A 25,751-nucleotide genomic window follows, 5' to 3' on the forward strand; every position below is an offset into this window, starting at 1 on the left:
CCCTGACTACGTCCAGTAACTTGGAATCTTCCAAGTCCCTAGTAGCCGCAGGCACTACAATAGGTTGGTTCAAGTGAAAAGCTGATACCACCTTAGGGAGAAACTGGGGACGAGTCCTCAATTCTGCCCTATCCATATGGAAAATCAGATAAGGGTTTTTACATGACAAAGCCGCCAATTCTGACACACGCCTGGCCGAAGCCAAGGCCAATAACATGACCACTTTCCACGTGAGATATTTCAAATCCACAGTTTTAAGTGGCTCAAACCAATGTGATTTTAAGAAACTCAACACCACGTTGAGATCCCAAGGTGCCACAGGAGGCACAAAAGGGGGCTGAATATGTAGCACTCCCTTTACAAATGTCTGAACTCCAGGCAGTGAAGCCAGTTCTTTCTGGAAGAAAATCGACAGAGCCGAAATCTGGACCTTAATGGAACCCAAGTTTAGGCCCATAGTCACTCCTGACTGTAGGAAGTGCAGAAAACGACCCAGCTGAAATTCCTCTGTTGGGGCCTTCCTGGCCTCACACCACGCAACATATTTTCGCCAAATACGGTGATAATGGTTTGCGGTTACTTCTTTCCTGGCTTTTATCAGCGTAGGAATGACTTCATCCGGAATGCCCTTTTCCTTTAGGATCCGGAATTCAACCGCCATGCCGTCAAACGCAGCCACGGTAAGTCTTGGAACAGACAGGGCCCCTGCTGTAGCAGATCCTGTCTGAGCGGTAGAGGCCATGGGTCCTCTGATATCATTTCTTGAAGTTCTGGGTACCAAGCTCTTCTTGGCCCATCCGGAACCACGAGTATCGTTCTTACTCCTTGTTTTCTTATTATTCTCAGTACCTTTGGTATGAGAGGCAGAGGAGGGAATACATAAACCGACTGGTACACCCACGGTGTCACTAGAGCGTCCACAGCTATTGCCTGAGGGTCCCTTGACCTGGCGCAATATCTAGTTTTTTGTTTAGGCGGGACGCCATCATGTCCACCTGTGGCCTTTCCCAACGGTTTACCTACAGTTGGAAGACTTCTGGATGAAGTCCCCACTCTCCCGGGTGTAGGTCGTGTCTGCTGAGGAAGTCTGCTTCCCAGTTGTCCACTCCCGGAATGAACACTGCTGACAGTGCTAAGACGTGATTTTCCACCCATCGGAGAATCCTTGTGGCTTCTGCCATCGCCATCCTGCTTCTTGTGCCGCCCTGTCGGTTTACATGGGCGACTACCGTGATGTTGTCTGATTGGATCAGTACCGGCTGGTTTTGAAGCAGAGGCCTTGCCAGACTTAGGGCATTGTAAATGGCCCTCAGTTCCAGAATATTTATGTGTAGGGACAACTCCTGACTTGACCAAAGTCCTTGGAAATTTCTTCCCTGTGTGACTGCCCCCCAGCCTCGAAGGCTGGCATCCGTGGTTACCAGGACCCAGTCCTGTATGCCGAATCTGCGGCCCTCTTGAAGATGAGCACTCTGCAGCCACCACAGTAGAGATACCCTGGTCCTTGGAGACAGGGTTATCAGCCGATGCATCTGAAGATGCGATCCCGACCACTTGTCCAAGAGGTCCCACTGAAAGGTTCTTGCATGGAACCTGCCGAATGGAATTTTGCTTCGTAAGAAGCTACCATTTTTCCCAGGACTCGTGTGCAGTGATGCACCGATACCTGTTTTGGTTTCAGGAGGTCTCTGACTAGAGATGACAGCTCCGTGGCTTTCTCCTGCGGGAGAAACACTTTTTTCTGTTCTGTGTCCAGAACCATCCCCAGGAACAGTAGGCGTGTGGTAGGAACCAGCTATGACTTTGGAATGTATAGAATCCATCCGTGCTGTTGTAGCACTTCCCGAGATAGTGCTACTCCGACCAACAACTGCTCCTTGGACCTCGCCTTTATAAGGAGATCGTCCAAGTACGGGATAATTAAAACTCCCTTTTTTTCGAAGGAGTATCATCATTTCTGCCATTACCTTGGTAAAGACCCTCGGTGCCGTGGACATTCCAAACGGCAGTGTTTGGAATTGGTAATGGCAATCCTGTACCACAAATCTGAGGTACTCCTGGTGAGGATGGTAAATGGGGACATGTAGGTAAGCATCCTTGATGTCCAGGGATACCATGTAATCCCCCTCCTCCAGGCTTGCAATAACCGCCCTGAGCGATTCCATCTTGAACTTGAATTTTTTTATGTATGTGTTCAAGGATTTCAAATTTAAAATGGGTCTCACCGAACCATCCGGTTTCGGTACCACAAACAGTGTGGAATAGTAACCCCGTCCTTGTTGAAGTAGGGGCACCTTGACTATCACCTGCTGGGAATACAGCTTGTGAATTGCCTCTAGCACAGCCTCCCTGCCTGAGGGAGTTGTCGGCAAGGCAGATTTGAGGAAACGGCGGGGGGGAGACGCCTCGAATTCCAGCTTGTACCCCTGAGATACTACTTGAAGGATCCAGGTAACATTTTTTCTTCCCAGCTGTTGCTGTGGATACGAGGTCCCAGAGACCATCCCCAAACAATTCCTCACCCTTATAAGGCTCTATGTGCATCACCTGTCCAGTGTCGGGTCTCTAATACCCTCCTAACAGAATGGACATTGCATTAATTCTGGATGCCAGCCGGCAAAATATCCCTCTGTGCATCCCTCATATATAAGACGACGTCTTATGTTCGCAAAATAGTATCCCTGTTTGACAGGGTTACAGACCACGCTGCAGCAGCACTATCTGCAGGTCTCAGTCTAGTACCTGAGTGTGTAAATACAGACTTCAGGATAGCCTCCTGCTTTTTATCAGCAGGTACCTTCAAAGTGGCCGTATCCTAAGACGGCAGTGCCACCTTTTTTGACAACCGTGTGAGCGCCTTATCCACCCTAGGGGATATCTCCCAGCGTAACTTATCCTCTGGCGGGAAAGGGTACACCATCAGTAACTTTTTAGAAATTACCAGTTTCTAATCGGGGGAACCCACGCTTTTTCACACTTCATTCACTCATTTGATGGGGGAACAAAACACTGCCTGCTTTTTCTCCCCACACATAAAACCCTTTTTTAGTGGTACTTGGGTTAATGTCAGAAATGTGTAACACATTTTTTATTGCCGGGATCATGTAACGGATGTTCCTAGTGGATTGTGTATATGTCTCAACCTCGTCGACACTGGAGTCAGACTCCGTGTCGACATTTGTGTCTGCCATCTGAGGGAGCGGGCGTTTTTGAGCCCCTGATGGCCTTTGAGACGCCTGGGCAGGCGCGGGCTGAGAAGCCGGCTGTCCCATAGCTGTTACGTCATCCAACCTTTTATGTAAGGAGTTGACACTGTCGGTTTATACCTTCCACCTATCCATCCACTCTGGTGTCGGCCCCACAGGGGGCGACATCACATTTATCGGCATCTGCTCTGCCATCACATTAGCCTTCTCATCAAACGTGTCGACACAGCCGTACCGACACACCGCACACACACAGGGAATGCTCTGACTGAGGACAGGACCCCACACAGCCCTTTGGGGAGACAGAGAGAGAGTATGCCAGCACACACCAGAGCGCTATATAATTTAGGGATTAACACTATATTGAGTGAATTTTTCCCAATAGCTGCTTGTATATACAATATTGCGCCTAAATGTAGTGCCCCCCCTCTCTTTTTAACCCTTTGAGCCTGCAAACTACAGGGGAGAGCCTGGGGAGCTGTCTTCCAGCTGCACTGTGAAGAGAAAATGGCGCCAGTGTGCTGAGGGAGATAGCTCCGCCCCTTTTTCGCGGACTTTTCTCCCGCTCTTTTATGGATTCTGGCAGGGGTATTTATCACATATATAGCCTCTGGGGCTATATATTGTGATATATTTGCCAGCCAAGGTGTTTTTATTGCTGCTCAGGGCACCCCCCCCCCCCAGCGCCCTGCACCCTCAGTGACCGGAGTGTGAAGTGTGCATGAGGAGCAATGGCGCACAGCTGCAGTGCTGTGCGCTACCTTGGTGAAGACTGATGTCTTCTGCCGCCGATTTTCCGGACCTCTTCTTGCTTCTGGCTCTGTAAGGGGGGCGGCGGCGCGGCTCCGGGAACGAACACCAAGGCCAGTTCCATGCGGTCGATCCCTCTGGAGCTAATGGTGTCCAGTAGCCTAAGAAGCCCAAGCTAGCTGCAAGCAGGTAGGTTCGCTTCTTCTCCCCTTAGTCCCTCGATGCAGTGAGCCTATTGCCAGCAGGTCTCACTGTAAAATAAAAAACCTAAAATAAACTTTCTTTCTAGGAGCTCAGGAGAGCCCCTAGTGTGCATCCAGCTCGGCCGGGCACAGAAATCTAACTGAGGTCTGGAGGAGGGTCATAGTGGGAGGAGCCAGTGCACACCAGATAGTACCTAATCTTTCTTTTAGAGTGCCCAGTCTCCTGCGGAGCCCGTCTGTTCCCCATGGTCCTTACGGAGTTCCCAGCATCCACTAGGACGTCAGAGAAATATCAGTTATGTCTTTGTGGCTTTACCATGCGAATGCGTATGCTACCGTATTTACTCATACCACCCGCTAATACGCAGGCCCTCGTGAGCCAATATACGCAACGTGCGAGTATGCGCACGCAAGGCAGAACAAGCACCCGCACGGAGGCCACTCTGTGTGGTGTTTGCACGTGATGCGTGTGACTATAATATTTTCGACTTCGACAAGTATAATGTAACATATGTATAATGTATAATCAGTGCATAGTCTGGAACCTGATCCCTACAGGAAGAGAAGGGGCCCCAGGCAGTGGGTCCCACCGGGGGTTTCTCTAGTACCCCTGCGGGACAGTCCCACCCTACCTATACTCCTCTTAACATCCAATTCCTTCAAGGAAGAATAGGGTTAACTCCTTTTTCACATTTAGTCTAATAACAACTCTCCATATACATACACAGTCATGTGGACTATTACATAAACATTTATGGAACTTTTCAACATATTTTCATGGTGAATGGAATAGTAATGTCCTAAAATGATCATTGAAACTTACAGCAGTTCTGATCACAATTGTGGTTCCAGTTCTGTATACAATTGTATAGGATTAATAACATACATATCACTGACCTGGTTTGGAAGTGTTGTGGACTCGGGGTTTCTTCCGGTGACCGGGAAGAGGAACCGCTACTGGGTCGCAGGAGAGATGGCTGGATGTAGGTCTTCCTCATACAGGATTAGGATGGTAGGCAGGAGGCACGGGTGAATGCTTGAAGGTCTCCTGAAAGACAAGATTTGTAAAGGTGCTGATGAATTGGTGGAGAGTACCAAAAGCTTACTGTGAGCGATGTTGGGGTGCTAGAGGTACTGAGGTGTTTAAAGGCGCTGAGGCGCTTAGAGACGTTGAGATGCTTGGAGGCATGGTGGTGCTGAAGGCACGAAGGTGCTGGAGGCACGGAGGTGCCTAGTGCTGAGGCATGGAGGTGCTGAGGCACGGAGATGTTGAGGCACGGAGGTGCTGAGGCACGGAGACACTGGAGGCACGGAGGTGCTGAGGCACGGAGGTGCTGAGGCACGGAGATGCTGAGGCACGGAGGTGCTGAGTGCTGAGGCACGGAGGTGCTGAGGCACGGAAGTGCTGAGGCACGGAAGTGCTGAGGCACGTAGATGCTGAGGCACGGAGGTGCTGAGGCACGGAGATGCTGAGGCACGGAGGTGCTGAGGCACGGAGATACGGGAGCTCTGGAGATCACCACCACAGTCGCAGCAACGATGATACTCAGGCGCCGGAGCACTGCCCGGCGTCTGAATTTGAACTTCCCGCCAGGGCCTGATTGGTGGAGGTACCGATGACGTCACCCGCACCTCCCGTGGACGTCGAGCACACACGCTGGCCGGACGGAGCGCTGGATGCCGGGAACCGCCAGTGAGGACGGCCGCACGGAGACCCAGTGCGCCCGGAGGGGTAAGTATGGAGACCGCGGCGGCGCTGTGACAATACATCATAGTTGTGAAAGTATAGCCTTGGCAAAATAGAACTGTTGTGAATATATATATATATATATATATATACACAGTATATTTGTGTATATTTAGCTTGAGTTTGTAATTAGATGCAACATGTCCAATAAAAGGTAACTCACACTATCTGCGTTCCTAGTTGTAGCAGCTTTTATAGTCTCTACAGCAGGCATTCCCAACCACGGTCCTCAAGGCACACCAACAGTGCAGCTTTTAGTGATATCCAGGCTTCAGCACAGGTGACTTAATTAGTAGCTCAGTTATTTTTATTTAACCATCTATGCTGCAGCCTGGATTTCACTAAAACCTGCACTGTTGGTGTGCCTTGAGGACCGTGGTTGGGAATGCCTGCTCTACAGCCTGTTCCAATGGCTACAAAGTTTCTCTCTAGTTTAGTTTTCCAGTTTCTGCAGGCAGAGTTATGTACCTAGTGTTGGGATTAATGTGAGCAGCTATCTCAGCCAGCAGTTTGCCATTGAGACTTCCATTTCTGGGCTATATGCTGCAGCCCTGAGAGTATCTTTGCTGTGTGATGCTAGGGGTGCCTGTCTAAGGTGAGGAGGGGTGCTCAGGAAAACACAGACCTGTGCCAGATGAGCTCACCCTTCTGATGCTGCAATCAAATGTCTCTCCCTCTAGTGACACCTATCAGCTGGGCAGTGCACCTTCTCAGCGCCGGCTCTCTCTGTCACTGGGGTGTGAGCTTTGCAGAATGTTTTGCATTCTTGCTAGCCCCCTAGTCTGTCTCTGGGCCTTCCAGCAGTCTTTTCACTCAGCTGCTTTCTGGGTCCATATCCAACTACAATACAATATAATACAATACAATTTATTGTCATCTGCAAATAAACACAAGTTTCACAGTCGAAATTACTTTGTGCAAATGCAGCAATTACAGTGAAATAGCAGCATCCCTAAAAAACAAACATATACACATACACATCACATGTTCAACATTCGTATTGCTGTTGGGAGAAAACTGTCATATAGACGCCCAGTACATACCCTTAAAGTCCTAAACCTTTTTTGAGACGGTAGTTTCATGAATACCTTATGAAAAGGATGACTGATGACTGACTTGGAGGAAGAATGGGCCTTGATTCTCAGGGCCACCCAATCAGTGCCTCAGGTAGCTCTGTCTCACACCACCCTGGTCCCCAAAATGCGTCTCTCTCTGCCATTGCCAGTGGCACCTCAGCAGCCCAGGTCCCAGTATACCCCTGATAGTCAGTGCCCGCTCTCTCATACATCCGGGGCCCTGTGCAGCTCTGAACCGACCAACTGCCACTCACTTCCAACTGTCACTGGTCATGTGACCTGCTTCTCACCTCCAGAGCTGCTGCCGAGGCTGCTGATAATAATATGCCTGTGTAATCACATGTACATGCTATGTAGCGCACTCCACAGTGTATATACCTCATATAGCAGGGTATTACAGGGATTTACATACCCTTAGACAATTGAACATCACACAGACTGAATGTACTTAGGCCCCCATTTATCAGGCCTTGGAGAGTTATAAATAACACAGTGATAAAGTACCAACCAATAAGCTCCTAACTTCCATGTTACAGGCTGTGTTTGAAAAATGACATTGGGCATTACAGTGTATGGCATAATGTGTGACATAACATGTAATGGGCATTACTGTGTGTGGCATTAGTTGTAATAGGCATTACAGTGTGTGGCATAATGTGGAATGGGCATTATGGTGTGTGGCATAATGTGGAATGGGCATTACGGTATGTGGTATAATGTGTAATAGGCAGTATGGTTTGTGGCATAATGTGTAAGGGGCATTACTCTAAGGAGCAAAAATGACAAATAATTTAAAGGGCATGAATCATTTTTTCCCCCTGTGTTTTTTGTTTTTCCTGTGTTGTATAAGGGCCTCTACCTGGCGTAATGTGTATAAGGGGTATTATTCTGTGGTCATGCCCCTTCCCCCCATGAAGCCACTCCCCTAGTTTTTCACACACGCCAAAAGCGCGCACTGACTCCATTAACTTTTCCATACCCCCACTTCAACATTTCCACTTTGACCACTGGGCCTCACCATATTACTCCTAATTACTATTAATGTTCACCTGGTAAACTTTCAAGGGACAACTGTCCTGTTGTCATTGCTCCACTTATTAACCATGTCAGTCTCAAACACATAACACCTGATGCAGGTAATAGGTTACTGTAGAGTCAGTCCAACCACTTTTGGGACTGTTGCTGCTCCTACTGCTATACCAATCCCAATGAGCCATTGGTCGAAACAAATACTATATTTGAAAAAGGGCAATTACTTTAGTATTGCTGTGAATGCCAAATTGCTTTCTCACAAATATTTAAAATGCCCACTCTAATATATATTGCAGACGCCAGGCGCATCTTATTACCATATACGATAAAAGTGCGCTGTACATCGCAAAACACTGCATCCCATAAGAGAAAACAATACACCCACACATTATCTGAGTTCCAAAGCTCATTGATGTATATATTTGTTATTAAAAGGATATGGATTCAATATATTACAAAGTACAGTATACCTATAGTTACATGGTTACAACTCACACAGTAAGCAGTTAAAACATACAGTTACAGTCACAGTTACATGCAGTTACAGGCCGGCATACAATACCATTATCCTTAAGTTATATAAATTCGTCTTTCCATATCACTCTCTCTCTCTCTCTCTCTCTCTTTAAATAAATGCAGGAACTGGTCTGCCAGAAACTCCTTCATCCTCTGGTACCAAAAACCAACTGCTCCTGTGTGGTCAGCAATGTGTTATCTAGTTTCTGGGGGAGGGGACTCACTCATTCATGATGAGTCACTAGTCTCTTTGTATATGCTGAACAGGTTCAGCCTTGGGGACGTCCAAAGGGGCTGGCCTGAGCTTCCTGGCCACTACCTGTTTGGAATATCTATTGTTCTAATAAAAGTGATTTTAGCTTACATACATTTAATCATAATTATTTGTTGCAATGTCCTACATCTTTATAACAAGTATCAAATGAATCTACACATTAATCTGGTTGCTTTAATAGTAAATATGACCGGTCTATCTTGTTTTGTTCAAATAATACACATACATGACACCACTTCATTACATAATTCCAAATCACCATGATGTCCGGCGCTTGACACTATCATAATTATGTACTGCATGAAATAAGTGTCGAATCCATCTCTGTGGTACGTCCGTGTAAATGCGTGTGTTACCATATATTGCTGTGCTCGCTGCGCGTATTTGCAAGTATAGCGACTTATATGTGTGTAGTTTGTATGTTCTTTTTATGTAATTTTTTTACCTCGACAGTCCACCCTTTGGCAGCAAACAATAACTGCCATCAATTATTAACATAAGAAAAAAATTTTTTAGACAATAATCGGTGACCTAGACACAAGTATGTATGCATTTCGCAAATCAGACACTTGACTATATTTGGGGAAGACAGGGAGGAGGACGAGACATCCTCTATATGCACTCGGCGGTCACGGGACCACTGGTTGGGTGTGGGACAACATTCAACCTATAGAGTATGCTGGGACAGTGCTTTGACCTATAATGTCTGATTTGCGATGAACATTTCATACATACATGTACCTATGTCTTTATACACTGATGTTTGGATTCGATTGATGTTCTGCTGGGTAGATGAAGAAGACACAAACAAATTGTGACAGTGACATATAAAATTTTCATGATCTATATATTCCTATCATTTTCTGAACATTGTTTCAATTTCTGGAACGTATTCTAGGTCTGTTTAATCATTGAACCAGGGTTATAAGTAGTGTCCTTCCTAAATAACATAAACCTTCGGAGTTCGGGGAGAGCCACTCATAAACCTTTCTTCCACATATATTAATGAGCTCTTTATCTGCAATGTGTGAATAGCCATTGTCTGATTGTTCCTGATTACCTCTGAACTCCATAACTACTAGAACTTTGATTTTTTTTCTCTGACTTTAACAAATTGATCGGCTAATCCTGGGATTCTATAAGGAAGTCACTCCTTCCTCCAGAACCAGTTCCAGTCCCACACTCGACTCCTCATAAAAAAACCTTGCATAAATAGAATATCCTGAAAGAAAATGTTTGTCAGCGGGAAAGAGAGAAAAGAGAAATAGAACAAAACAACTCTTGTTCATAACAAATCAATTACAATGACTGGTCTTTCTGCAGTCCTTTAGTACGCTCAGGTAGTGTTCAACAGTGCCGCCTCTCAGTCTTCACGGAACAGAGTCTCTAGTGATACGAGGTTCCCTTTGCCTTGCTCTTTGAACACACAGTTAACTTGGAACACACAGTTCACTTTGCTCTCCACCATGCTCTTTGAACACACAGTTCACTTGGAACACACAGTTACCAAACTACACAAACTCGATGAATGTGAGCAATAAACTACTTTGTCACGAGTTCTCTCCGGGTCAGAGACCTTCTTGCAGTGGGACGAGTGGACCCAATTCTCTTTTCGGTGACCTTTAGTGCTGTCAACAAAACTTGGTATGGTCCTTCCCACCTGTCTATTAGGCAACCTGAGCGTAAGAACAATCACATTCTCTTGGTTCACAATCAAGACAGTTAGCATTTGGCATACCAGCAATCAACAGTTTCAAGTTCTTTTGTCAAGTTCTCAAATGCTGGCTCATCTCAATAAGGTACTGTACTGTCACCTCATTGGTGTATTTCTGATCATTGTGCGGATCAATCATGACATGAGGTTGTCTTCCAAAAACAACCCAAAAAAAAACACAAATACCAAAACCAAAACAAACACAAATTTCGAAGAGGGTGATTCGTTGAGTGAAGATCTGGGAGTGGTTCCGAAGCTACATAATACTAGTGGCAGTATCTATGATCACAATAGTACAATTTCAAGCTTTGCTCCTACTTCTAGGGGTACCATTATCTACACACAAATTTCTGCGCAATTTTTCTCTGCGGTAAACACAGCAGCATCCGTGGCGGCAGGAAATGCCTCTACCCAGTTTGAGAAAACATCAGTGCACACCAATACATAACAATAATTCCTAAAGGGTGTTAACTGTACGAAGTCGATTTGTATTTCCTGAAAAGATCCGTCTGCAGGAGGGATATGGGATGGCTCTGTTGCTATTGCTTTACCAATATTCTTCCTTAAGCAAGCAAGACAGGTCATTGCTCTCTTACCTGCATGAGAATAGAATCCTGGCGCACACCAGTAGGTTCTCATCAGCCTGCACCTACCCTCTTTGCCTAGATGAGTCAGACCGTGTGCCACCTCAGCTAGACTTGGAAGGTATGCTCTGGGGGCTACTGGCTTACCGTGTCCACCTGCCCACAGTCCTGAGGACTCCATGGCCATACCCCTTTGTCCTCCAGACTGCCTTTTCCTGTAGGGAACACAAATTTTTTGTATCTTAATTTAACTATCGTGTGTTTGCAATGTAGAGTACCATGAGCATAACTCAAAAAAAAAGAAACATCTCTAGAGGAGAGAAAGAAGAAGAAAATGAAAAAGAAAATGTCAGGTTTGCTATTCACCAACAGGCATATCAGTGTCTATACAAAATTTCCCTTCACCAGTATTCCCATTCTCCACCCTTTGTGCTTGACAAGGCACACTGCAGTAATACTGGTGTCATCGTGCTGTTGAGATATACTGGGTTCGGGCAGAACTCTGAAGGACCTAGGCAATAGGCATGTGGAGTTTGAATTGTACTTGGGTCCATGTATTGTACCACCCTATGCGAACGCAAAAGATTAAGAGGAAACTGTAGAGAAACAGAATAGAGGTTGGTGACAGATGAGTTTGTAGAGGTGAAGAAGATTTTATAAAAATTTGACAACTGGATTGGGCACTACGGGGAAGTAATTCTCTACTTGGTCTACTCCCCTTAAAAAAAAATTCTGCGTTTATCATATCGCTATTGGGACTATCCCAGCTATCAATCCAGTGTCCTGTCCATCCTAAATTCATAGGGAACCTGGTATCTGTGAGATAATTTCCTCTACCTGTGATGGACATGCATCTAGAACAGTAGAATGCGACATTAGTCTTCGTGGGAGCACAGTATATGTATATCATATCTAACAAAATTAAGTTAATCAGGGGCCATTTCTGCTAGGAAATAGAAGCAAAAGTTTAGAGGCCCCATCTTAACCCCAGCAAGTTTTTGTCAAAGGGTAATGTTGCATTTATTTTGTTCTTCCCATTAGCCGAATCTGTGTTTTCTATATGGCTTATGATTCCTTACTATATGTCCCTTGGTCCCGTCTGTGTTTAATAATGTGGCTTGTGTTTTCTGTCTAGGGGATCTATATTGACTATGTGTCCTACTACTCCTACAATCACTGGCAAAATGCCCTTCCTTCCTACTAGTGTAACATATTATTGACCATTAGGGATCTGGGGTTTGGACTGATGGGTCTTTCCTGTATGTGCCAGTATGCTTACCATCCTCAACCTCTCCACCTGTTGTTCTCTGCGCCTAGTACTATTCTTGTGATGTTCAATAGCACACTATCTAAGATTAGCTACTGTGACCCCTTTCCAATTTTGCAAAGAAGTCTGCACCCTGACACTCAATGCCTTATTGAGCCCGTCCATTTGCACAGAGACAGCCACCTCCCATTTGCCGAATTAGTGTTTACTAGTGGTCTTATCCAGATGGAGAGTTTTCTATTACTGCAAGAGACAAAAAAAAAAAAAAGTTTAACAAGCTTCTTGGTCATGCGAAGTATTTAATTCAATCCTTCTCATCCCGTATTAAGGGTCTGTACATGGTCCAACAAACATTTCCAAGCTCATCTTTACTAGGGGCATTACTAGGAATGAATACTTATATGGTAACTGAAAGAAATACCCTGGGGTTACCTTGTCTCTGTCCGCTTTCCTACTGGCAAATGCTAATGTGCGGACAGGTTTTTCTCCATTTCTGACGTTACTTTCTTGATTTTTTTTTTTTTTTACTATATATGTACACGAATGATACCATACTTACCTGTTCCACTGGTCTCAGCCACTTCCCCCACAGGCTACTGCTCTTCTTTTACCGGTTGGATACTCCTCTGGGTACATGAGAAATGGCTGAAAACAATCAGGTCACCTTCTCCTCCTAAATAAAACTTCAACATTCATTAGTACATATATAGGTTACAGTCATATTTTTCATATTTTTATTATTTTCTATAGTTTGTATGCTGGCCGTAACTGCTTCCACATCTACATATGGCGGTGTACTTGCATTCTCTTTATTTTTCTTCCTACTTGTTTATTGTTGCTACAAGTTCAAACAGTTCTTATATTTCCATTCTTGTCTTATACGACTTTGGGTAAACATACCACCTGCAATACCTTAGGATCAAACTCACCAACCCCTCTTGCTGCCACAGGTTTAAACAATTTGTATGTCTGACCCTTTTTTGGGGGGGAATTTATCAGACATATCCTTATCCTTAAGTTCTGCAATACCTCTGGTTCAAAGCTGCTCACCTTAGGGAATGGTACCCTATTTTTGTCAGTCATACATAACCATTCATTGCAAAAGGCCTCCGTATGTGAACCATACTTTTCACACATAATAAACCTTGCTGACCCTCTCGGTCGCAATTTTGACCTTTTCGGTCCCTCTTCTTCAGCCTGAACCCTAGCTAATAAACGCCCACTGCTTGTGCAATTGGATCCCATCGCGGACTTTTTGCCAATAAACGTAATCCCCAATGCACACCGCAAATAGACGGTGAAAGACACCTAGCGCTTTCACTCGCTCCTTTTCCGCTGAGTACCACGACTCACTCCAATAGTGAACACCGCGTACCCAGTGAGGCCCTATCTAGTTTCTATTTACTGGAAGTGTTAGGAGTGAATTACCTTTTCCAGTAAATATCTGCCGCTGGAGATTTTCCTGAGAAAGATCAGCGAAAACTCCCTATACACTTATACACAAATCACGCTTGCGTATGCTCTATACAGCGCTAATGATACCGCGATTTTACGCAAAAAAACTCGTAAAAGGGGTATCAAGTTGAGCTATATATCGCACCCACAAACGCGCGGTCCAATCGCACAGCGTATAGGTACTTGTTACCTATCTGCCGTACAACCACGGGTCGATGTACAAACTGCGACCCTCAGCTCGGAGCGTAACAAAAAAACCTTTTTACTTCAATACTACACAATGCACAATTCCCTATTACGCTCCTCTGCAAATTTCCTCACGATTTGCGTATTTCAATCTATATTAACGTGAGTAAGCCGCCTCACGACACCAAGCCTCCACTTACTTGGTGTACCACGGGACCCGGTTTCCGGGGTTCAAATCCACTCTCTCCTACGTTCGCTCACTCAAATACACTTTGGTTTTTCTGTACAGAAAATTTTAATTCATTCAGATAGGCAGCTTTACCCCAGAGGCAATACAGTTTAAACAAAAGTTTTATACTAATCTGCTTTAGAAACCGAGTAGTTTTGTGCTATTGTAGCATGGCTACAGTCCCACCTTTGAACTAAACGACACTATTGTGTAATTTGTACTTATCGCCCACACTTTTTACGCACTTTGCGTAAACACGCGACCGTGCGTCTTTTTATGCTGCTTGCGCAGTCCTTTACTTTGTCCGAGACACGTGTACAAAACCCTGCATCCGCAATAAATCACACAGCTCTATAAATGTGAACAATACTAATTATTATTGCCCACTAGACACAACTTGTTCTGTATAAACTTTTATGCAAACCTGCGTTTGTGTCTTTACACTTACTTCCTTAAAATACTGTTATTTCAAATTTACCTATATAGCAACAAATGTATCCTATTTCACACAGATCTATAATGACTCTAGCAATAATCAATAATTTAAATGATATGATTAAGATTGGATATCTATCTTGCAGAACATACACTGATATAAATATACACATAATTATAATAATATTATATATATGTACCATTCACTGGTCTCCTATGAGACACCTTACCTCTTATTTGCATATCAAAGCTATTTGGTTTTCACTGCTAAGAAAAAGTAGTTACACAGGTTAATTTGCATTTCAATGGCTATCATATAGCAAACATAGAGTTAACTAAATCCTGGGAAAGAAGAAGAATTTTTTTTTTTCAATTTCTTACAGCAAGCCAAGCATTTATCTCACCATTTACTCTCACTAGGCCCAACTGAAACTATTTGTAATTGACTATGGCATGGGTTAAATAAATGCATTAGTAACTCATAAATGGTGTTTGATGTGACCAAGGAAACTGATTATTCTGAGCAGACTGAAAATCAGCTATTTAGAAAATGACCGTCCTAAAATGGCCACTGCTCCTCCCCCTTCCACAACCATGAGGTTTACACAAAATGGTGGACAGGCCATGTGGTTAGTCCAAAATGGAGGACAGACCATGCGGCTTCCTTTGTCACAAAGAAATCACACATTATACAAGCACCAGAAGTTATTTTAGGCCTGAGTTAAAAAAAAAACCTATATCAAGGCTATGCAGCAACTTTTAAATGTACTTTTAACCCTACTAAACAGATAAACAATCCAATCTGAATCAAACACAATATGACTTATTTGAACTTTGTTTTGCAACAATAAAAATACATTTTAGCATCTTAAATATTATGAGAAACGCATTGTCCCTTGAAATTTCATATAATTGGCTTACTGATATCACAACAATACATGTGGATGTTATTTTTATCAGCGTCATGATGCGTCCATCGGAGCCGGTCGATTACAGCCGCGTTTGTAATGTACAGTGCATCATTAAGACCCTGATATCCCGGACGAGCCCCCATCTGTGAATGCCAAATTGCTTTCTCACAAATATTTAAAATGCCCACTCTAATATATATTGCAGACGCCAGGCGCATCTTATTACCATATACGATAAAAGTGCGCTGTACATCGCAAAACACTGCATCCCATAAGAGAAAACAATACACCCACACATTATCTGAGTTCCAAAGCTCATTGATGTATATATTTGTTATTAAAAGGATATGGATTCAATATATTACAAAGTACAGTATACCTATAGTTACATGGTTACAACTCACACAGTAAGCAGTTAAAACATAACAGTTACAGTCACAGTTACATACAGTTACAGGCCGGCATACAATACCATTATCCTTAAGTTATATAAATTTGTCTTTCCATATCACTCTCTCTCTGTAAATAAATGCAGGAACTGGTCTGCCAGCAACTCCTTCATCCTCTGGTACCAAAAAGCAACTGCTCCTGTGTGGTCAGCAATGTGTTATCTAGTATCTGGGGGAGGGGACTCACTCATTCATGATGAGTCACTAGTTTCTTTGTATATGCTGAACAGGTTCAGCCTTGGGGACGTCCAAAGGGACTGGCCTGAGCTTCCTGTCCACTACCTGTTTGGAATATCTATTCTAATAAAAGTGATTTTAGCTTACATACATTTAATCATAATTATTTGTTGCAATGTCCTATAACTTTACAACAAGTATCAAATTAATCTACACATTAATCTGGTTGCTTTAATAGTAAATATGACCGGTCTATCTTGTTTCGTTCAGATAATACACATACATGACACAGTGGCGTAACTAGAAATTTTTCTCCCCCAAGCCAAAAAATCCTTCGGCGCCCCCCCCCATACACCCCGTAATTGGCACTAGCAAAGGTAGAAAAATGCGCGCGCTGCAGGCGCGCGCTGGCAAAAAGGGGTGTGGCTTTGTCGAAATGGGCGTGGCTTTGCGTGGAGGGCGTGGCATTGCAGGAAAAGACTACCTTATACCCCAGTTTTGCAACCTGCACGCCCAGACGTTGGCCACCACAGGAAAGAAAAATAATCCTGATTCATGCCCCTTACATTATTTGTCATTTTTCCTCCTTATAGTAATGCCCAGTATACATTATTCCACATACTGCAATGGCCCTTAAACATTATTCCACACACAATCAGTGATCGCGCTGAGCCAAAAAAAAAGTGGGTCCCAGGGACCCTTCACTTTTAAAAATTGGGGTCCTACCGGTCTTTTTCTGGGTCCCATCGGAATGAAGGTTCTTATTAATTTTAATCTTGTTTGGACACTACAAAAGTGTTGCAAGATGGGGGGGATGGGGTGACAATGCTGCTGGGCTGTGTAGCATGCAGGACACCCTGCACCAGAGCTGTAACTAGACATTTTGGTGCCCTTAGGCAGAAAGTGAATTGGTGTTAGACCACTTAGACCATAAAGAACAGGTAGTGCGCGCCGCAGGTGCGCCGCAAAATTTTAGGGGCGTGGCTTCATAGGGAAGGGGCGTGACCACATAATAGTGTCAATTCACATTACACCACACAGTAGTGGCGCTTATACACATTGCACCAGGTAGAACCTCCTATGCACACTGATCCAGGTAGATCACGTCATACACTTTGCTCCAGGTACAGCATGTCATACACTTTGCACCAGGTACAGCACGTCATACACTTTGCACCAGGTAGAGCACGTTATCATACACATTGCATCAGGTAGAGCATGTTATCATACACATTGCCGCTAGGTAGAGCAAGTTATCATACACATTGCCGCTAGGTAGAGCAAGTTATCATACACATTGCCGCTAGGTAGAGCAAGTTATCATACACATTGCCGCTAGGTAGAGCAAGTTATCATACACATTGCGTCAGGTAGAACACGTTATTATACACAATGCGCCTGGTAGAGCACGTTATTATACACAATGCGCCTGGTAGAACACGTTATTATACACAATGCGCCTGGTAGAACACGTTATTATACACAATGCGCCTGGTAGAGCACGTTATAATACACATTGCACTAGGTAGAACACGTTATTATACACAATGCGCCTGGTAGAGCACGTTATTATACACATTGCACTAGGTAGAGCACGTTATCATACACATTGCGCCTGGTAGAGCACGTTATTATACACATTGCACCAGGTAGAGCACGTTATCATACACATTGCGCCAGGTAGAGCACGTTATTATACACAATGCGCCTGGTAGAGCACGTTATCATACACATTGCGCCAGGTAGAACACGTTATCATACACATTGCGCCAGGTAGAACACGTTATCATACACATTGCGCCTGGTAGAGCACGTTATTATACACATTGCACCAGGTAGAGCACGTTATCATACACATTGCGCCAGGTAGAACACGTTATCATACACATTGCGCCAGGTAGAGCACGTTATCATACACATTGCGCCAGGTAGAGCACGTTATCATACACATTGCGCCAGGTAGAACACGTTATTATACACATTGCGCCAGGTAGAACACGTTATTATACACAATGCGCCTGGTAGAGCACGTTATTATACACAATGCGCCTGGTAGAGCACTGAGGCACATTGCAGTAACCACTCACTTATCACCTCCAGTTGCACGAAGGGGCCGTTTGACACAAGTGGCTCCGCCCCCAGCAGCAACTCACTGACACTCACCATTTTTCTGACAGCACAGTGCAGTGAGTGCACTGGCACAAGTAGCCAGCCTGCGCCTGTAGTAGCCGCAGCCTGGAGGAGCTCTATGTGAAATCGCAAGCAGAGGCTGTTCTCTGGCAAGAAGGAGCTCGTCCAATCGCTTCCCCTGATGGGCTGGCCACTGCTAAATATACCGATAATCAGTTCCAACTGTGTCAAAGTAGTGGAGCCCCAGGTGCAATGGGAAAGTCAGTGTCACTGCACAGTTGTACTGATTACTGGTATATTTAGCAGTGGCCAGCCCGTCAGGGGAAGCGATCGGAGGAGCTCCTTCTTGCCAGCCTCTGCTTGCGATTTCACAGATAGCTCCTTCATGCTGCGGCGCCGGCTGGCTACTTGTGCCAGTGCACTCACTGCACTGTGCTGTCAGAAAAATGGTGTCAGTGAGGCCCTGACACTCTGAGCGGCCTCACATTGCACACACGGAGCTTGCAGCCCCCGGACATCCCGCATCTGCACCAGCTACTCCAGGTGAAGCGGGGCGATGCAGCACTGTCTACTGCTTACCTACAGCGGGAGCTGTGCAGCCCGGCCGGCTCCTGCTGGAAGGTAGTTGTCGGGTCTCGGTGGGGCGTTGAGCGGGTCCCGGGTAGGGGGGTGGCGGCGGGCAGATCCGGAGCTGTACTCCCAGTCGCAGAGGAGGGTGCTGGCGGCAGAGCGGCAGTGGAGCCGGATGAGCGGGGCCAGTCTGTCAGCCCTGCAGCACAGATTCATGTGCTGGCGGGGAGCAGGATTCAAAGCGGAAGATGCTGCAGGCTGTGATTGGATGGAGACTACAGGAGGAAACAGCCAGTCACCTCCTGCATTCCGCTGACAGGCTTAACACATGCAAACACATATTCAGATGAGCGCGTCCTGTGGGACCCGCTCATCTTCTAAATGTGAGTCCCGGGCGGCTGTTTCTGGGTAAAATACGCGCCATAGCGCGTTTTTGCGATCACTGACAATAATGCACATGACACAATATGCACACACCGTAATGCCCCCGACACATTATGCCACACACCGTAATGCCCCCGACACATTATGCCACACACCGTAATGCCTGTGACACATTATGACAGGAATCGCAATGCCCGTTATACATTATGCTACACACTGCAATGCCCCTGATACATTATAGCACATACAATGTCTGTGACACAGTATGACACACACCACAATGATCCTGAGATATTATACCACAATGCCCGTGACATAGTATACAACACACCGTAATGCCAGATACATTATGACACACACTGCAATGTCCGTGATACATTATGCCACACACCGTAATGCCCATTACACATTAAGTTCTACAGTAAGGCTTCCAATTACTTTTAAATTACCTGCTCGTTGCCAGGGGTTTCATGCTCTTGGTTCCATGCACGGTGCCAGGATGTCATGCTCGTTGCCAGGGGTTTCATGCACTGGGTGTCATGCTCGTTGCTAGGGGGTAGTGCTTGTTGCTAGGGCCGTGCTCCCAGTGCCACATATGCTCCCAGTGCCAGATATTCCCCCACAGTGCCAGGTATATGCACCCAGTGCCAGATATTCCCCCACAGTGCCAGGTATATGCACCCAGTGCCAGATATTCCCCCACAGTGCCTGCTTCCCCCCCCAGTGCCAGGTATATGCCCCCCCAGTCCCGGGTATATGCCCCCAGTGCCGGGTATATGCCCCCCCAGTGCCAGGTATATTCCCCCAGTGCCAGGTATATGCCCCCCCAGTGCCAGGTATATGCCCCCCCAGTGCCAGATATTCTCCCACAGTGCCAGATATTCCCCCCCAGTGCCAGGTATATGCCCCCAGTGCCAGGTATATGCCCCCAGTGCCATGTATATGCCCCCAGTGCCAGGTACATGCCCCCCCAGTGCCAGTTATATGCCCCCAGTGCCAGGTATATGCCCCCAGTGCCAGATATCCCCCCCCAGTGCCTGCTTCCCCCCCAGTGCCAGGTATATGCCCCCAGTGCCGGGTATATGCCCCCCCAGTGCCAGGTATATGCCCCCAGTGCCGGGTATATGCCCCCCCAGTGCCGGGTATATGCCCCCAGTGCCAGGTACATGCCCCCAGTGCCAGATATTCCCCCCCAGTGCCTGCTTCCCCCCCAGTGCCAGGTATATGCCTCCAGTGCCGGGTATATGCCCCCCCAGTGCCAGGTATATGCCCCCCCAGTGCCGGGTATATGCCCCCAGTGCCAGGTACATGCCCCCAGTGCCGGGTATATGCCCCCCCAGTGCCAGGTATATGTCCCCAGTGCCAGGTACATGCCCTCAGTGCCGGGTATATGCCCCCCCAGTGCCAGGTATATGTCCCCAGTGCCGGGTATATGCCCCAGTGCCTGCTCCCCCGCCCCCCCCCCCTATGTGTTGGAGGGACACGAGCGCATCGCGCGTCTCTCCTGTGTCCCTCCTGGCTCTCCCCCGGCTGGTCTAATAAAGGAAGTGCCGTTCGTGAGCCAATCAGAGCTCACGAACGGCACTTGCTTCCTTAGACCGGCCGGGGGAGAGCCAGGAGGGACACAGGAGAGACGCGCGATGCGCTCGTGTCCCTCCAACACATAGGGGGGGGGCCGGGGGAGCAGGCACCGCAGGGAGGGAGAGGAGATCGCAGATTGACATGCGGACGCTCGTCCGCATGTCAATCTGTTCTAAATCAGTGGCGCCCCCGCAGCCCCTCGCCCCCAAGCCACCGCGAGGACTGCGGGGGCAGTAGTTACGCCACTGACATGACACCACTTCATTACATAATTCCAAATCACCATGATGTCCGGCGCTTGACACCATCATAATTATGTACTGCATGAAATAAGTTTCGAATCCATCTCTGTGGCATGTCCGTGTAAATGCGTGTGTTACCATATATTGCTGTGCTCGCTGCGCGTATTTGCAAGTATAGCGACTTATATGTGTGTAGTTTGTATGTTCTTTTTATGTAATTTTTTTTTACTTCGACATTGCCTAGTGATGATACTGTATATGCTTCATTCTGCAACTGCTACTTAATCTTTATTTATATTTTTATTTCATTGAGATTTCATGTTTTCACTTTCCACTATTTGATGCAAGAATATATTATCTGTAAATATGGGTGGCACAGAAGTAGTGTTTTTCAGATATAGCATTTTTTAAGACATTGCAGACCAGAGAAAACAAGCCCCTGTTTATCATTACTGTACAGATACACTTAGGGGCCTATTTATCAAATCATTTTTACTGGATATTCCGCAAAAACACCTGTTTTTAGGGGTACCTGCAAATATTAAGGATCTCCTGGATATACCATGGAGGGACTGCAGGGGATATTGGAACTTTCTGCTGCGGTCCCTCCATTTCTGACAGCAAAAGCATCCCACATAGGTTTCTTTAGATGGTGTTAGCCTGTTGTGGCCCATGGGCTACTTACTGCAGAAGTTATTGGGGAGATGGATCCATAGGATCTTTTCCAACTTCTGTAGCTATAGAACATTCATGGATCTGATTTTTTCTCAGAAAATAGCATTTGATCTCCAGATAAAGGCCCTCATTCCGAGTTGTTCGCTCGCTAGCCACTTTTAGCAGAAATGCAAACGCAAAGCCGCCACCCACTGGGAGTGTATCTTAGCATAGCAGAATTGCTAACAAAAGATTAGCAATTCTGCTATTAAGTATTTCCTTGCAGTTTCTGAGTAACTCCAGACCTACTCCTAGATTGCGATCACCTCAGTCCGTTTAGTTCCTGCTTTGACGTCACAAACACGCCCTGCGGTCGGCCAGCCACGCCTGCGTTTTCTGCTGGCACGCCTACGTTTTTTAGCACACTCCCGGAAAACGCTCAGTTACCACCCAGAAACACCCACTTCCTGTCAATCATTCTCCGATCAACAGAGCGACTGAAAAGCTTAGTTTGCCCGTGAGTAAAATAGCATACAGTAGTTTTGTGTAAAATTGCTTAGCGCGTGCGCCCTGCGGTGCATACGCATGCGCAGAACTGCCGGATTTTAGCCTATTAGCATTCCTGCTAAAAATAGCGAGCGAACAACTCGGAGTGACCACCAAAGTGCATTCATTTTTTTCCCCAGCAAAAATGTGTCAAATCTTTCCACAATAGCACAAAAAAAGTACACTTAAAAAATAAAATTAGAAAGCAGTTTTATTTCTGAATATATTAAAACATACCAAGATGTAATATTTCTATGTTCAATATATCTACTGTATATTTGTATTTCCAGTTTATGAGAACAATAAATTGTACTGATTATTTTTCAGTCAAAATGTTTCACTGTGAGCTATAGCCAGGGAATTTGTATAAAAGACAATTGCTACAGCTACCTCGGGTCCTTTCAGTCTACTCTCCATATGTAGTGGCAGATTTTAATTGCTTGTTAATATTTACTAATATTTCTTGGAACAGGTATTTCTCATGATTCATCCTCTTTACATCAATGTTGTTAAATTATATATCAGCAGATGGCAGTATGTATCAGTTATATCTTCATGTAGACCTTTGGTAAAAAGTTGACCTTTTTGGATTCTTGAATTAATAAACTGAAAATAATAATAATAATAATAATAACAATCATTTTAATAATCATGATAAAAATAATGTGCTATTTGATATTGAAACCATTCTTTATTTAGAATTTTAGGTACAAATCTAGTGCAAGTTAATAAAACCCAGAAACAGGAGATACATTGTACAAAGCCAAGTATCATCCGCTACTGGATTTATGAACTTTATTTTAGATATACTATAAAGGGGCAAGGGGCTCTTTTGCACTCGCTGGGTGCCAGGATCCCAAGAGCCGCCAACTCATACTACACCCTATTTTGGGAATCCCCAAGACAGTTCAATATTAGTAAGTGATTTATTAATCAGAAAATGTATATAAAAAATATAATAATAATTCTTTCAAAAACATTCTCTATGAATTTTCTATACAATTTTCAGATTCAAAGCAAATATAGCACCCACCTAATTGTTGTGTATTGCTTTCCGAGTTTTAAAAAAAGAACACATAATCTCCTTACATTTATTTAAGGGCCATACGTGTAGCTTTTACTTATTTTGTTAAGAATAAAAATTGGGGTCAATTTCAAACATGATAACCTTAAGTGGGTGGGAATATAGATTGTAAGTTCCACTGGGGCAGGGACTGATGTGAATGGGCAAATATTCTCTATAAAAACGCTGCGGAATATGTGTGCGCTATATAAATAACTGGTCATAAATAAGTAATCATATATATATGGATAGATGGAACTCCGGGATTTTGGGGTCTTGATAAAAGTGCACAGCACTGAAATCCTATAGATTGTAAGCTTGCGAGCAGGGCCTTCCTACTTCTATGACTGTTTGTTACCACCCAGTTTGTTATATCATTGTTATTTCCAATTGTAAAGCGCAACGACATTTGCTGCACTATATAAGAATTAAGAAACTGTTAATAAATAAATAAATGTTGACAGCAACCTTCTGGCTATTCATTTTCTTATGCGAGTCCCGGAGTGCCATCCATCCCTGGGACCATACACACTGGGAACACACTGACACAAGCAAGGAGGGGGTAAGGTCCTTTTCACTTAGGTATTTATTGTCACTTTATACACACTGCTTTTTCTGAGGAAGGGGAGAAGTCCCTGAAACGTCACTAAATAAAGTACACCCTTCGGGGTTTTCTGCATTAAACCTGATATTATCAAGTCTCTGTGTGCCGCCCACCGCATGGCCACTATTAATAAGTAAATATTGCCTTCTTTCTAAATTAAAACCAGCTGCACCTATGCCACCATATTTAGGACAGTGTCCTAATGCAGATCATTGCGGAGAATGCATCCATTATTGTCGGTGCCAATGTGTGTGTCCACCAGTAGACACAGTACACTGCTACATATACAGTATGATCAGTAATGCACAGTATTCAATACATAGTCACTTCAAAAAGTAACTTTAATCCCCCAGGGGGAAGCCCGTCTTGTCAGGCTGAGGGTTTATCATCGGGCTTTGCGGTTGGACGCCGAGCAGCCCAGGCCTGTTGAGGTTTGTGTTTAAAAACGTAGTGGAATGTGACAGTCTAGGAAAGGTTGACCCCTGGCCTTGCCCTGTGGGTGAAGAGACCGAAAGGAGGAAGCTCGAGGCCATGTAGAGAAGGCCAAGAGCAGGCAAGTCATTTTAGAGGTTGACAGGTTAGTGACAATTTTGTCCAGCTTGAGGCCAAAAAGAAATTTCCCTGCATAAGGCCTTTATAGAGTCTGAGCCAGCCTTCCCGGTACAAAGCCAAACAATGCAGCAGGCCACAACTGAGGTAGCTGATGCCTTGGAGGATAGGAGGGCTGCTTCTCCAATATAAAAAGCTACATCACTGATGAAAGCGATGTATGACGATTTCCCCTCCGATGCTACATGGGAACAATTGCTTTCTCTAACGTCCTAGTGGATGCTGGGGACTCCGTAAGGACCATGGGGAATAGACGGGCTCCGCAGGAGACTGGGCACTCTAAAGAAAGATTAGGTACTATCTGGTGTGCACTGGCTCCTCCCTCTATGCCCCTCCTCCAGACCTCAGTTAGTTAGAATCTGTGCCCGGCCAGAGCTGGGTGCTCCTAGTGGGCTCTCCTGAGCTTGCTAGTAAAAGAAAGTATTTGTTAGGTTTTTTATTTTCAGTGAGCTTCTGCTGGCAACAGACTCACTGCTACGAGGGACTGAGGGCAGAGAAGCAAACCTACCTGTCTACAGCTAGGTTGCGCTTCTTAGGCTACTGGACACCATTAGCTCCAGAGGGTTCGAACACAGGCATCTGTCCTCGATCGTCCGGAGCCGCGCCGCCGTCCCCCTCGCAGAGCCAGAAGAACAGAAGCTTGAAAACGGCGGCTGAAGACTCCTGTCTTCATTTAAGGTAGCGCACAGCACCGCAGCTGTGCGCCATTGCTCCCAGCACACTTTCACACTCCGGTCACTGTAGGGTGCAGGGCGCTGGGGGGGGGGGGGGCCGCCCTGGGCAGCAATTGAAGTACCTTTTTGGCATAACATACATATATACAGTCAGGCACTGTATATATGTAAAAACCCCCGCCATTTTTTTCACACAGAAGCCCGCCGCTGAGGGGGCGGGGCCTTCTTCCTCAGCACACCAGCGCCATTTTCTCTTCACAGCTCCGCTAGAAGGACGCTCCCCAGGCTCTCCCCTGCAGTATCCAGGTACAAGAAGGGTAAAAAAGAGAGGGGGGCACATAAATTTAGGCGCAAAAGACATAAAATCGGCAGCTATTGGGTAATCACTTATTATAGTGAATATCCCTGGGTTATAAAGCGCTGTGGTGTGTGCTGGCATACTCTCTCTCTGTCTCCCCAAAGGCCTTTGTGGGGTCCTGTCCT

The 25,751-nt window shown here is 45.5% G+C and overlaps 1 protein-coding gene across 4 annotated transcripts in view; it reads right to left on the reverse strand.

Moving 5' to 3' along the window:
• The window catches only part of LOC135049921 (podocalyxin-like), a 179,964-nt gene extending 172,752 nt beyond the window's left edge, over nt 1-7,212 (reverse strand). For all 4 annotated transcript variants that reach the window (XR_010241511.1, XM_063955936.1, XM_063955935.1 and 1 more), the window contains exons 1-3: nt 6,995-7,212; nt 6,551-6,746; nt 5,057-5,207 (exon numbers count right to left, since the gene is read on the reverse strand). The gene's annotated coding sequence lies outside the window, so the exon portion shown is untranslated. The remainder of the gene's footprint in view (nt 1-5,056; nt 5,208-6,550; nt 6,747-6,994) is intronic.
• Between the last annotated feature and the right edge of the window lie 18,539 nt (nt 7,213-25,751).

Source organism: Pseudophryne corroboree, chromosome 2 (genome assembly GCF_028390025.1).
Source record: "Pseudophryne corroboree isolate aPseCor3 chromosome 2, aPseCor3.hap2, whole genome shotgun sequence".
Classification (NCBI taxonomy): domain Eukaryota; kingdom Metazoa; phylum Chordata; class Amphibia; order Anura; family Myobatrachidae; genus Pseudophryne; species Pseudophryne corroboree.